The sequence below is a fragment of the Triticum dicoccoides genome, chromosome 3A, assembly GCF_002162155.2.
Source record: "Triticum dicoccoides isolate Atlit2015 ecotype Zavitan chromosome 3A, WEW_v2.0, whole genome shotgun sequence".
NCBI classification, from domain to species: domain Eukaryota; kingdom Viridiplantae; phylum Streptophyta; class Magnoliopsida; order Poales; family Poaceae; genus Triticum; species Triticum dicoccoides.
Genome location: NC_041384.1, coordinates 125,018,994 through 125,035,076, shown reverse-complemented (window position 1 = coordinate 125,035,076; position 16,083 = coordinate 125,018,994).

Sequence of the window (16,083 nt, the reverse complement as noted above, 5' to 3'; positions counted from 1 at the left end):
TATGATTATACAATATGCATCACACAATCTCAGATTCATCTATTCAACCAACACATAGAACCTCAAAGAGTGCCCCAAAGTTTCTACCGGAGAGTCAAGACGAAAACGTGTGCCAACCCCTATGCATAGATTCATGGGCGGAACCCGCAAGTTGATCACCAAAATATACATCAAGTGGATCAATAGAATACCCCATTGTCACCACGGGTATCTCACGCAAGACATACATCAAGTGTTCTCAAATCCTTAAAGACTCAATCCGATAAGATAACTTCAAAGGGAAAACTCAATCCATTACAAGAGAGTAGAGAGGGAGAAACATCATAAGAACCGACTATAATATCAAAGCTCGCGATACATCAAGATCATATCACCTCAAGAACACGAGAGAGATAGAGAGAGATCAAACACATAGCTACTGGTACATACCCTCAGCCCCGAGGGAGAACTACTCCCTCCTCGTCATGGAGAGCGTCGGGATGATGAAGATGGCCACCGGAGAGGGATTCCCCCCTCTGGCAGGGTGCCGGAACGGGTCTAGATTGGTTTTCGGTGGCTATGGAGGCTTCTGGTGGCGGAACTCCCGATCTATTGTGCTCTCCGAAGTTTTTAGGGTATATGGGTATATATGGGAGGAAGAAGTACGTCGGTGGACCTCCGGCTGTCCACGAGGCAGGGGAGTGCGCCCCCCACCCTCGTGGGCAGCCCGGGACTCTCCTGGTCCAACTCCGATACTCCGTGGGCTTCTTCCGGTCCAAAAATAAGTTCCATGAAGTTTCAGGTCAATTGGACTGCGTTTGATTTTCTTTTTCTGCGATACTCTAAAACAAGGAAAAAATAGAAACTGGCACTGGCACTGGGCTCTGGGTTAATAGGTTAGTCCCAAAAATCATATAAAATAGCATATAAATGCATATAAAATATCCAAGGTTGATAATATAATAGCATAGAACAATCAAAAATTATAGATACGTTGGAGATGTATCATCTATCACGAGAAAGAAGAGGAAGAACGACCCCCACGACAATAGTCAGCATTCTTCTTCTCTCATATATGGTGGAGTCCCGACAGACTTAAAGTCAACCCGAAATGTCGTTTAATTATCTTTGTAGAAAATTAGGGCCACTCAATATTTCGTACATATTCTATCACAAGTCAACCCGAAATTCACAGAAAAATCCGGCCCGACCTTTGCTAAAAAGGACACATATCAAGTGTCTGAAATTTTCCGGAATGGAAATTAATCAACACTCCGGTAAAACATAGGCCACTCTGAGGTGTTCCGTGCAAACATAGGCCACTTGGGCAAGCACTAGTAGTACACAACACTACATATCACATGTCTAAATCTCCATCATATTTGAAAGACCTACATTGTAAATTTTCTATTCCATGGAAATTGTCACAACTACTCATCTAGCTACTACTCTACTACATCTATCAAAACATCTACATCATCGACATGGGGATTTGGATGGTCTCGCCTCAAGGTCGGAGTGGTCGATGACGGGGATGACCGCGGGGATGATGCAGGGGCTCCTTGATTTCTGCAAAACAAAATATAAACAAAAACATTATTATCCCCATCTTAGGACTTAGTGAAACCCTATAAGCTATCAACTAAACATTATTATGCTGATTCAAATAACCTATATTTACTAAAAATTTGTATTATCTAAAATGCCCTTGTTCTAACCCTAACAGCTATCCATCCATCTATCTATCCAAAGTATTACTAAAGAAAACCTAGTTTAATCCATCTATCTATCCAAGCATTAAAAAACCTAATTTCATCCACCCATTTATCTATAAGATTTCTACTAGTAGTAGGCTCATATATATGAACACCTAGGGTTACATATATCTACATTCTATTGTACTCAAAAAACCTATTTAGTGCTCTAATGATGAAATGGGCTCATATATATGAACACCTAGGGTTCATATATATGAACCAAATTAGTAAAAAACATGAACATATTGCATTTGCTAATTCATCCAACACATTCAGAGGTACCTAGCTTTTGGGTGAATTGAGAGGAGAAGGAGGTACTCACACGGTAGGTAGCCCGGGGCCGAGAAGGGGATGGAGAGGGCAAGCGCGGGGGAGGGCGGCAGCGCGTGAGGGAAGGCCGGCACCAGGGAGCACCGACGCATGGGGAGGGCGGGCGCGGGCCTGGGGAGGGCGGACCGAGCAGTGCGGGGGCAGGCCGTCGACGAGGGTGGGAGAGAGAGTGGAGATGGAGAGTGAGGAGGAGATACTAAGAGGTCAGACGCGGAGGACGATGATAACATGGGCTTGGTAGTAGCATGTGTTTAGGCTCAACGCTACTGCTAATGTCAATAGCAGTAGCGCCTGTTCGGAAGAGGCGCTACTACTAAGTGGGGATGGGCACCTGAGCCCGAGCTGGCCATAACAGAGCGCGGTTCACTAGCACGCGCTGCTGCTAACCACCTACTAGTAGCGCTCCAAAATAGAACATGCTACTACTAATTAGCAGTAGCGCCTCTCTTTAACACGCGCTACTGATAAGACTATGTGTATAAGGTTTTACCAAGTAGTGTAAGTTTTTGTATGTGTTGGTCATTTGGCCGGATATTCTATATGTGTTGGTCATTTGGTCAGATAAGCTATATGTGTTGACCATGCCCTATTTTGCTAGCCCTCCCATGTGGTCGTGTTGTACTTGAAGTTGGAGAAGAAGAACTTCATCGTCATGCATTGTTGGTTGAAGTTGAATGGCAATCCATATGGATCATATCCATTGCCAATGCCATCAAGACTTCTGGCATCGGCAATGAAGACTAAGATGGTGATACAACTAAGCAAACAAAAGGAGAGGCGGCCAAGAAGGTTAAAAAGGGGATTCGGGGGAGAAGTGGGAGCGGGATAAGGATAAGCAAGAAGGGACATCGACCGAAATGACATCAAAGTTAAAGGGCATAATGGACAATGAGGAGGAGGCATGTGTTAAGCGCCATGACGTCAAGGAAGAAAAGAAGGCGGATGGGTTTGACATCTTCATGGCGGTGAAGGAGAAGAAGATCAACCTTGAAGAGAAGAATACCAAACTCGAAGAGAGGAGGGTCGAGCTCACGGCCGCTTCGGAGGAAACAAAAATGTTGACCATGAATATGGATGAGTTGGATACCAGTGCGGCGAAGATCGTGCAAGCAATCTGTGCAAAGATGTTGAAGCGCTCGGTGGAGTATGGATGAGGCGGAAGTTACGGAGGAGCCGACAACAGAGTGATGACGAAGAAGGCACGAACATGCGGTAAATTTGCACGAACTGGAACTTTTTTGATCGGACACATGTAAAAATTTGTGAACATCCTTTGTTTTTTGGTTTTGAAGATTGCATACATATGCACTTTTATTTGCTTATCAATTTGCTACCCGATCAACATTTGCACTTCAAATGTATCCATATAGGGCCTGGGCGGACATTCTGGGCAAGGTGTTGGATGGCTGACTCTTGTATCCATGTCCGTGGATGCATCCGGAAACAGATAGTGTGTCCATTTTGTGGCACAACATTGGAGATGCCCTTACCAGTTTGGTATTTGTGTGTGACTGGTGTATTACACAAGAAAACGACATCTAATGTGACGTAGGCCCTAACTTGGAGTTTGTGTGACATGCATGGTGCGGGTGCACCATGGCCCGGAATTTTTTGCTCTGAAAAGGAACAATTATGAAGCCACGTGAGCTTATAAGAATGAGGATTTTGTGGACCCGGTCACATGCGAAACAAGTGTTTCAATAGTTAAAAAAGGCATTAAGCCACCCAACACCATGGTCCGAAAGAGACGGAGCCAAGTGGCGGCGAGCTACGGTGGCAGTTGTGCGGACGAGGCAGAAGAGAAGAGACAAAGAGGGCATGTCGGGCTAGGTCAGAGATGACTTGAAGAGATTTGGGATGGGTCCCTCTCATCAGTCCAATGTTGTGGACGCGTCTAGGTCTCCCCATATCCACCCAACATATGGGCTGGGTTTGAGGGCTGCCGGACAAGCCTGGACATCTGGGCTGGGTATAGGGGGTCCAGTTGGGTGGCAATTTTGTGACCGTGTCGTCCAGGGGGGATTTGAGGGGTCCGGTTATAGATGCTCTAGGACTTGACTGGTTCTCTGCATCCGAGAGCGTCAAAGTGTTGTTCTGTTACTTAGGACGAGGTTGGTTTCGCCCATCCCCAGCAGGGCTCCGTGGATGCAATTTTGGCCAGTTTTGGTTAGTTGGCCTGCTTCAAAATCTTGTCCTGCAATAACCTAAAAGCACTACTTAGCTAGACCCTAAGGAAACGACCAAATCAAGAGTTTTCACTTAGCCCGGCACATGTCGTGCATGAAGGGGGAAAGCGGCGTTGAGCTCGTGTGAGCTTGCGGGTGTCCTCAAAAAAATTGACGGGAGTAATTCAGTCACCTCCCGCTAATTGCCTCACCCTATTTAGCTCCCTTTGGCTCACCGCTGAACCTGCGCCGCCACCCCTGTCAAGCTCTTCGCCTATGCTGCTTATTTCCCAAAGAGCATGTAAGCGACATCATCTTCTCCGATCAGTGGTAGTCGGCAACGTCCATCCTTCCTCTTCTCCAAGTTGTTTCGTGCCTCCTTCCCACTACTCTGATGGTTGCAAGTAACATCACTCCCTACTCATTGTAACTTAGATTAGTGTGCATGTGGTAGATTATAATAGATCGGCGGGTAGTATGGTTTAGTGCTTGATGATGTTGTGTGAGGATGGTAGATCAGATGATAGTGGTGCCGTTTTGGTAGTTTGATGGCTTATATATTTTGTTAACCCCTTAGACCATGATGATGAACTTGCGGTGGTAGAATTACGCCCTCTTTTTAATGTGGTGGTAGGATGACACCATAGTAGGTAGGATGAACTTGTGATACTTTTGGGTATATGAATCATGCATGTGTGTGTTGCTTCTGTGTTCATAGATTGTCCTGCTTGTTGAAATTTTGTTCTTATGTCTTGCTAGATGAAGTGGTATGTGGTATACTCAAAGAGGGTTATAGGAGTCTATGGTTCATGGTAGACATGCCATGAACAAGTGAAGGATTATAAGAACAACTGCTATTAAGGGTTTGAGACTAGAGAGGAGGCAAAGGATGAGTACTCGAAGTTCGGGATCAAAGAAAAAACAATCATGAAGTAAGCAAGGTTGGATGTCAGATTGAGTTTAATGGGCTAAAGAACTTCATAATCTTTGTTCAAATTGTAGTCATTGTTGTTTTGTTGTTATATTGTTATTGTATATAACATGCAAATACAATAGTAGTTAGGGTAGCATTTGGTAAGCTCATCAAATTGGAATGCAAGTTAACCACATTAGGCTGAATGTATACAACCAAACACAACAAAATACATCATTCTAGCCAACAATAGCAAAACACAAGCAGCCAAAGTTGAGGTTAGTTGTTGCTATAATTCCGTCTGGCTTTCTGGGCAACAAACAACATGGCCCAAAGGTTGTATTAGCGCGTCCAGGATCTACTGGGTCACTCATGCAAGGGGGCAAAAATCGATGCAAGGAACCAATCATGCCCTTAGCTCCGGTACTTATATTATTAGTTTTTCAAAAGAAGACCTATATCTATTATATACATTTATAAAAAATACAAATCACCTCAAACATAATAAAAATTACATCGAGTTCACTGAACCATAGAATAAAACGACCACTAGCAGCATCAAAACAAGCCAGCGACACGTCGCTCCCCTATCAGAGTTGGCTAGACCATGTCGATGATGGCTGAAAAGTCATGATCGTGCCCCAAGGACTAGTGCTCAAAACATGCATTTGCCCTCACTGAACTCTTGAACGATCCGAAGTGCTTGACGTAAATACCGCTACCATGCATGCACGTCATTAAAACTCTAATCTCGAAGCCCAAAGACTCCATCCCGTTGGACGAACTAGAAAAAGATCAGAGCCCGAAAGACTGACTTGCCTTGAAGAGGAACCCCACACATGCGAGGATATTTTTTTAACCTAAACTACTAACCAAAACCAAGGCATCGATATTCTCCTCCTTGCCCCATACATGTTGTAGGTGAATCCATAGACTCACTGACGGAGCCTGAAGAGGTCGGTTGTCGTAGACACCGCAAAAGCGAAGTGGAAAGATGCGTACCCTTTTTGCGGGGAAAGGGAATTTTATTCCATAATGAGAGAGTTAAAGTCGAGAGGCAAAAGATCCTCAATACATGGTGGACCTAGGTACAACCACATAGCCGCGGTACACTCTAAACGACTATAATTTGTCAAACGGTCAGCAACTCTATTTTGATCCCTAGATAACTGCTAGGGAATAAACTCCCTATATTTCATCAACTTCTTAATTTCAGCCACCAGATGTCCATATGCAGAACAAACTAGTCCATCTCTTGTAAGACTAGACAAAGCTCCACTTGAATCAGATTGGACAATGACCGAAAGGTTACAATGTTATAAAGCAAGTGCCATTCCTTGCATGATTGCATGTAACTCCGCTTCCTGTGCATTGTTGCAATTGAAATAAATCGATATGCAGCAAAAATAACTGATCCATTGTGATGTCGAAGAATCATCCCTGCCGTGGTTGCACCAGACTCCCCTGAAAAGGACCCGTCCACTGACAGAGCAATGTAATCATGAGGAGGAGGCAGCCAAAGCTTAGGAGCCGCGGCCACTCTTACTTAGGCAAAGTCCAATCAGCAACCGGCATTTTACCCTTAATAATTTCCTCTATGCTATACCTACTAGCATCTTCAATAGACTTCATCTAACTCTCCAAAAAGTCCACCGTAGCAGGCACCGGGAACCTCTCACTATTAGGAAAAGGCCTACTAGTGGCGCACCTGTTTTGCGTACTAATGATGCACTACAGGTGCGCCACTAGTATCACGCCATTAGTATTTTTTACTAATGACGCACTTGTGATGCGCCATTAGTATCTGGTATACTAGTGGCGCACCATGCAGTGCGCCATTAGTATAGCCCACGGTGCGCCATTAGTATGCCTCCCATGGGGCCATATTTACCCATGTGCTTTGGCATACTAATGGCGCACTAGTGGATGATGCGCCATTAGAGTCCTTTTTGCAGTGCGCCATTAGTGTGCTGAGTGGTGCGCCACTAGTATGAATATTACGGATTTTTTTCTTTTCTAATATTTGCACAGGTTACAAAACATATTACTGCACATAATATAGAGAGCAAAACATATAAATAGCAGATCCATCGAATACAATAAAAGATTAGTCTCCGAATACAACTCATCATATTAGTCTTCGAATTCAAAAGACCGAACAAAGATAGAACATTACAAGTCTCGAGACCGCAAGTAGCGAGTTTGTCGGAAGTAATACTAATCCTAACAAGTCCTACTAATCATCATCATACAACTTCTACTCGTTATTAATAACAAGTCATATGATCATCATCTTGATAGTCATCGAACCAACCCTACTTAATTGTTCTTAGCACATGATCATCAGTATTAGGCAGGATCTAAATACCCTATTTAAGGTAAAATAGCATAAAACAATATAGACCCTGACTCTCCATTATGGAGAATGGAGATCATTCTGTCTCCAATTCTTGCGCTTCGCTTCCTTTTGCTTCCAAGAACCTCCTTACGACTGTCCATACATTTTTTCCATCCTTTGATTTGCATGTCTCCACTTCTTTTAGAAATCTGGTATGGATAGTTGAGATTCGTAGGATGACCTGGCTGTATGTTCAAAACATTAAGGCTACGTTTCTGATACATCAAATGAGGTACACAATTCTCTGGGATTATCTGTTGAAAAACATAGTAATAACTTCATAGTTAGCAATGATGTACTAGTTTTAGAAGTATGCAAAAGATGCACGGATGTCATAATAGTAAAAAATCTTACCAGGGTATCTCCATGGTAGTTACTGTAGTTGAACAGATGCACTAGTGGCAAGTATTGACCATAATGTTGAGGAGTTTGATTGTAGACATTGTAATTCTCAATGTCAGTACAAAATCCGACCAGATGAGTTTTCTCCTTGTAAGTTGTTAATTCGGAGCCATCGGTGTAGTGGGTTTTGTCTACCATCTCCCGCACATTCTTTGAACAATGAAAATAAGCTGTCAACTATTTTGAAATAAACAATTTAAATTAGCTAATAACTATGTTTGAGAAACTCACATAGCGGTAGAATTGGAGGCGTATCAACAAGGACCCAAATGTGCATATTGTCTTGCTTGATTTTAGGATCACCATGATTCATGGTGACAAGCATACCCTCATCAAAACCATACATCTTGCAAAATGCTTCCCAATTTTTGCAACCAAAATGGGGTACGCTCCCAGAATTATACAGATTTACTTCAACATCCACATCGTGATGAGTCCTTAGGTGAATTTTCTTTGTTTCAGAAATTTCATGGTCTTCAAAATCCATCCTCTCCAAGACATAGCGTCTTGCATGTCATGGGATAAGCTATACTCGAATTGTAAAAGATGAAAATTACACGTTGAAATAGTTGAAGTCATGCTTAATTATGAAAATAACACTTGTCGTCGTTGTGTACCATTTCAACTTCGAAGGTCTCCTCGAGCTTAATGCTGAAGCGCCGATCATCGTCCAGGTGAGGCATGTCGCATAGACCTCGATCGTCGTGGCACCAGCCGCACTCCCCCGGGAGACTTTCATCGTCCGATGACGACATATCCTACGTTCATAATTCAAAACTACATCATCTCTTGCGTTGGGTCCAATAAGATAATCCACAGTGTGGTGAAAACACGCCCTTCGAACTGGTTTGAGCTATTGGTGAATGGAGATGGTCTAAGATTTTAGTAGTAAGAAGTGAAGTGGTAATTTTGAGAGCAAATGGTTAGGATGAGTGGTTCCTCTTTCCTGTTTAGCTTTACAATAGAATATTGTTAGTCATGCACACTTGTGCATTTTCAGCCAGGTCCAGTGGGGTTGGCCTAAAAACATTTCTTTCTTTAAGCCTGCTACATCCATCTCAAGTATTTATGGTCAAGGGTTAGCAGGGCCATCCAAATAGAATATGTGGTATGGGCTTTTTTAGTAGGTCATCCTACCAGATTAGGGTTTATCGATGACGAGCAACTGACATTAGTAATAACTATGAGTTTATATCACACTTCTATATGTATAACACAAGAGGCAGTTGATCCTACTTAATTAAGTACTAAGATACCCCGGCCCATGCATTAGTCGCAAGTACCCCATATGCCCTATTTTTAGCAAAGTCATGCTAAAATTCACAGAAAATTTCAGCATGACCTTTGCTGAAAATAGGACATATGGAGTACCCAAATTTGCCGGAACGGAAGTTAATCGACATTCTGGCAAACTCAAGGGCCTCTGGGGGTACCTGCAAAATCATCACGACACGATTGGTCGGAGACAAAACCCAGCAAAGTTACTAACGTGTTTACAGAAATTGTTTTCTGTAAAAGATGATCATCATCTTTACAAGTCTTTCTCAATGTGATCACAGAAACAAAGCAGCACCACAATGTGCCTCTACTTTCATATGGATGAAAAGGCCACAGACCATATGGTCCTCTGCTTTCATATGGACAAAATAAAAGTTCACATATATAAATGGAAATGAAAAAGGATAGTAGGAAATGAAAAAGAATTATGCTCAAAGAACAATGGTAACAGCAAAGATGATAAGTATATTTGAAACAAGAAAACAATACATGCATAGGCTATATTTGAAACAAGATATTCTGCCAATCTTTGTTAACTAAAGCTAAGATGATAAGTATATCTAGAGTGCATTAGCTATGGTTCTTATCTAGTTAAAATAAAAGGAGAAAATTGCTTATTTACACCTCACAAATATTTTGGCTTGCTGATCTAGGGTAGAAGACATTTTTGTCATCGGTGCTAGTCAGATCTGAACCTTACATCAAATACACTTCTCAATGTTCACTGAAATTTAGAGAATAGATTGAGAGAGATAGCAGCAGCAAGAAGTTGAGGTTTAGACTCTGAAGAGGAACAACAGTGGTGCAAGGAGATGGAGTAGAAGCAGTAGAGAGCGGCAGCAAGCAGTAGAGAGCGGCGGCGCAGCATCTCCAAAAAGAGACACCTCTCAGCACATCAGCATCAGCATCCAGGGAGGAGCTGCATGACACCATCTCCAAAAACAGACCACCACAAAGCCAGAATGGTTTGCTTTCTTACTCTTATCACTCCTCCTTTTAACACAACCAGAAAAACTACCACCACCTAAATAACAAACACCTCCTTGGATATGCTAAAACCACAAAATGATCACGGCAGTGTGTTTGTGGCATCCGTGCATGTGCCAAGATATGCTAAAACTTAGCTCAGCAACCAACAGAAAGTAACTTAGCCCAAGAACAAGCTTTGTGAAAACCAATAAGTCACACATTATGTCGATTCAACAACTACATTGGGAACTATTACAAAAACTGAGAAAACATTATGCATGCTGTCTAAAACTTAGCTCAGCAACCAACAGAAAGTAACTTAGCCCAAGAACAAGCTTTGTGAAAACCAATAAGTCACACATTATGTCGATTCAACAACTACATTGGGAACTATTACAAAAACTGAGAAAACATTATGCATGTTGTCTGAACATGTACATTGAAGAATGAAAAACAACTATCTGGTGAGGGCTCTTTTGCTCTGAATTCATTGAAGAATGACAAACAACTATCTGGCCATTAGCAGCAGCAGTAGCTAGGGGCAGTAGGCAACACTATCAAAGAAGCAGCGGCGCAACAAGCAAGAGCGGCAGCAGTGCAAGAGCGGCGACGACGGCAAGAGCAGCAGGAATCAAAAGCAGCAGCGGCAGCGGCGCTATAGGCAGAAGCAGTAGCAGGCGAGCAGCAGAAGCAGAGTAGCAGCAACGGTGCGGTCGGTTGCGGGCGACGACAGGCACGTGGGGGCGCGGTGCAGCAGCGGCAGCATGTTAGCAGTGAGCTCGGGGACGGCAAATGACGACGAATCGAGGCGAAGTAAAGGGGGATCCAGAGGAGAAGCTCACCACGAAGCCGTGTACGTGGTCGGGGAGGCCGGGGACGGACCAGAGCGAGACGGGGCCGGGGACATGGTCGACGTGGTCGGGGAGGACGACGGTGATGTACAACAACGGGGCCACGCACAGGAAGAGATGGCGAGAGGTGGCTGCTGCTCCTCGGCGAGGTGGACGCGCTGCTGCTTCTTCTTGTCGGTGGGGGGTCGGCGGCGGCGGTGGAGAGCGGGCGCGAGGGGCAAGGGAGGGGATCAATCTGGCGAGGGGGAAAGGGATAGAGGGGGGAAGGTTAGCAATGGCGCACCACCCAGGGGTGCGCCATAAGTACATCCATAGCAATGGCGCACCACCCAGGGGTGCGCCATAAGTACATCCATAGCAATGGCGCACCACCGAGGGGTGCGCCATAAGTAACTTTTTTTATTTTTGAAAATATCATCAAATTTGTTATTTGAAAATATCATCAAATATCATCAAATTTGTTTTTTTTGGATTTTTAGTTGCATTCATTTGTGAATTGGTAAAACATTTATGAATGTGAAAAAATATCATCAAATTTGAAAAAATATTAAAAAGTTCAATCGGCGGCAGTGGTGGAGCGAGGGAGGGTGCGGTGGGTCGTCAGCGGCGGTGGAGCGGGGGGTGGTGCGGGGGGTGCTCGGCGGCGAGGGGGATCTGGCGAGGGGGATATCGATCGAGATGGAGGGGGATCGAGATCGAGTGTCTTCATGAATATTCAATATTTTTTCATATTGAATATGAAAAAATATCATCAAATTTGAAAAAATATTCATGAATTCAAAAAGTGCCCATGAAATTTAAAAATATTCATGAGTTCAAAAAGTACCCATGAAATACAATCGAGAAATGAAGACTATGATTTAAATACAATCGATCTTAGCTAGCTATCTTTTCACAATCTTCTTGCCCTTCTTTTTCGCAAATGGAGTTTTTCTGTTGAACGGACATCCTTTAGGTAGGGTGGTCCTGCTTCTTCTTGTGGTGTATGGCACTTCATCGTCATCGTCATGTTCCATCTGCGGGTCGCCGTACTTGTCGAAGTCTTGCTCATTGGCGACTCCATCCATTCCGATGATCTTCCTTTTGCCTCTCCTCACGACAACACAACTGGGCTTTGACGGGTCGGTGATGAAGAAGCATTGTTCCACTTGGGAAGCTAGTACCCATGGCTCATTTTTCGCGGTGACGTTTGCGCCCACGGTCTTGGATTTGACTACGGGTATAACCATGGTGGTGAAATACCGGTCTTCTTTTAGGACGCTCTTGGCCCATCTGACACGGAACATCGGGATCTTCTCTCCAGCGTAGCTCAGCTCCGAGATCTCCTTGATCCTTCTGTAGTATCTATCCTTGTCATTACCGGTGTAGGATTCCATCGTTACCCCGGAGTTCTGATAACCATCGCTCTTCATGTCCTTGTCCTCGGTGTAGAATGTGTAGCCGTTGATATCGTAAGCCTCATAGGTCATCAGGTTGTGCTCGGCACCCTGTGACAAGGCGAATATGAGTTTTTCTTCCGCGGAAGAATCCTCATGTAAAGGGTACGACAGAAGCTTCTCCTTGAACCAACGCGTGAAACATGAGTTGTGCTCTTTGATTATATCTCCTTCCATCCTCTGTTGGCCTCGGTCATTGTACGTCTTCTCAATAAAGGTTTTGAGCTCTACCACCCAAGGATCGACCACGTCTATGTGTTGTAGCGCGACTAGGTTTGCTCTTTCAAAGTCGGCGAGTCGACCCTCGAAGTCGACATGCATTTCACGGCGACCCTCGCGGTGACCCCATCCAGCGAGCCTACCGAGATGCCTATTGACGGGCAGACCAACGGGGTTCTCGATGCCTAGATAATTCGTGTAGTAGGAGATGCACTCTTCGGTTAGAAAGCCCCTGGCTATGCTTCCCTCTGGACGTGACATGTTGCGAACATATCCTTTGATGACACCATTCATTCTTTCGAACGGCATCATGATGTGCAGGAATGTCGACCCGAGTTGGATGATATCCTCCACGATATGGACCAGCAGATGCACCATAACGTCGAAGAATGCGGGCGGGAAGTACATCTCAAGCTCGCATAGTATCACCACGATCTCTTCATGTAGCCTTCTGAGTTGCCTCACGCCAACCGACTTCCGAGAGATGACGTCGAAAAAGTTGCATAGGCCAAATAGCGTTTCACGGACATGCGCATCTATGATTCCACGGATTGCAACTGGAAGTATCTTCATCATCAACACGTGACAGTCGTGAGACTTCATCCCGCTAAACTTCTGCTTCGCTGGGTCTAGGTTTCTGCTTATCTTCCCCGCGTAACCGTAAGGAAGTTTTACTCCTATGAGGTAGGTGAAAAACTGCTCGATCTACTCCTGACTTAGAGTGAAGCACGCGGGAGGGTAGTCATTTCCGGTCTTCTTGGCCTTTTTGCCTTTGCAACGAATTTCCGTGTCCTTCAAGTCTGCCCTTGCTTTCGGCCCATCTTTGGTCCTCTTTGGCATGTTGAGCAGGGTACCAAGCAGACTCTCGCACATGTTCTTCGTGATATGCATGACATCAAGGCTGTGAGGCACACGATGGATCTTCTAGTACGGCAAGTCCCAGAAAACAGACCTCGTTTCCATACCTTTAGTAGCAGCTCTGGCGCCTTTCGCTTCTTTCCCGGCTCTGGCGCCTTTTGCTTCTTTCTCGGCAGTGGGCAATCTTTCTAATTTTTCAACAGCTCGTCTATTTCCTCGCCGCTCCTCGTACGCGGGCGTCTTCGGGGTTCGGTTTCACCATCGAACAGATCCTTGCATTTTCTCCATGGGTCATCGCCGCGAAGCCACCTTCGATGTCCCATGAACACGGTTTTCGAAAACCCGGAATCTCTATCTAGCTGGCGGTACGTTGTGTCATCCATGCACCTGACGCATCCAGAAAATCCGTGGACCACCTACCCAGCGACATATCCGTAACCGAGATAGTCGTGCACCGTCGTGAGCAGTGCGGCTCTCATAGGGAAATATTCTTTCTCTGCGGCGTCCCACATATTGGCTGGCGTTTTCCACAGTGTGTCTAGCTCCTCTTTCAGCAACCCCAGATACAGATTGATGTCGTTCCCTGGTTGTTTCGGCCCTTCAATTAGCATACTCATGTGAATGTACTTCCTCTTCATGCACAACCAGGGGGGAAGGTTGTACATCCACACAAACACAGGCCAGGTGCTATGTGTGCTTCCCTGGCTGCCAAACGGATTGACTTCATCGGTGCTCGCGCCAAGCACGATGTTCCTTGGATCTTCCCCAAATTCTGGGTGTTCGAAGTTCAATGCTTGCCACTGGCTCGCATCCTTAGGGTGACTCAGCATCTTGCCTTTTTTATTTATCTCCAGATCATTTCCGTCATCTTCTCGCTTCTTCTCCTCCCTATCTGCGTGCCAACGCAGGAGCTTTGCTAGCTTAGGGTCCGCGAAATACCGCTGCAGACGAGGAGTGATCGGAAAGTACCACACCACTTTTCGAGGAGCTTTCTTCCTCTTCTTGTATCGAGTGACGCCGCACACCGGACATATGGTAGTCTCCGCGTGCTCGTCCCGATAAATGATGCAATTGTTCATGCACACATGGTATTTCATGTGCGGTAAATCCAGAGGACACACGATTTTCTTTGCCTCCTCGAAACTGGTCGGGCACTTGTTCCCCTTGGGAAGACGTTCGTGCCAGAATGACATGTTCTCGTCGAAGCATGCGTCGGTCATTTTGTGTTTTACCTTTATCTCCAGAGCCATAAGCGTTACTTTCAGGCGGGTATCCTCGGGCCTGCATCCTTCATACAATGGAGTAACTGCGTCTATCTCCAGTTGATCCAGCTTGGCTTTCTCTCGGGCAGCAACTCTTGCGTTATCCGTCTGCTTGAAAAGCAGCTCTTGAATATGAGGGTCCTGCACCCAGCCTCCATCGTCGTCTGCTCCGGCATCTTCATCTTCATGATCATGCCCTTCGTCTTGATCTTCCTCATCATCATGTCCGGCATCTTCTACATGATGACTGTGTACAGCATCACCTCGTGATCATGTCCTGGAGATTCTTTGTCTTCTCGCCCGCCCTCGCCGCGGTGGTTGTCTTCCTCATTTCTTGCCCGGCCCCCATGGACGACTTCATAGTCATCTTCATTACATTGCCACCGATAGCCATCCATAAAACCACACAAGAGCAGGTGGTCCCGCACCTGCCCGGAATCCGGGTCTGCAATAAGGCTCTTCAGCTTGCATCTTCGACACGGACATCTTATCTCCGTCTCGTTTTTTTGAAGCATCTCGGCCTTCGCGGAGTTCAAAAACCTATTCACGATGCCTTCGGTCATCGTGCGGACCATGGTCGCCTGCGGGGTAGAGTAAAACGATATTTTAGAACCAAGAAAAAATTTGGCACGACTTTCCCTAAAAATAGGACCAGAAAGAATGCATAGTGCCAAAATTCTCGCCGAAACGGAAATGAATCAACATTTCGGCAAAATATTGGCAACTATCGCATTTCAAATACCGGTACCTGCAAACACAAACATATATGCAAACACAAACATATGCAACACCACAAACATACATAGATCTAGTTAGGCCATAAAAAGTGCATGTGCACGTTGTTGGAGGGAGAAAAAAATAGATCTACAACATAAAGATAGCTTTCCCCTTACTTATAAAAAAGTAATTTAACCACTTAATTTGGATGAATCTATGGTGCAAATGAGGTGAGGAGAAGGAGGCAGCTGAGACAAGCTTGGAGGAGGAGGTGGAGAGAATGAAGTGGGGAAAGTGAGTGTGTAGGTGTGGCTGTCCAAAATATCTAGCTGGTCTCAGATTACTAATGGCGTACCACCCACAAATGCGCCATTAATAACCCTGGTTACTAATGACACACTAGATTGTGATGCGCCATTAGTAGTTTTGTAAAAAAGAATGATAGTAGTGGCGCACGTGGTGAGTGATGCGCCATTACTAGTTAAACTAGTAATGGCGCACTGTTTCCTGGGGGCGCCATTAGTATTTTTGAAAAAAAAATGTTAATAG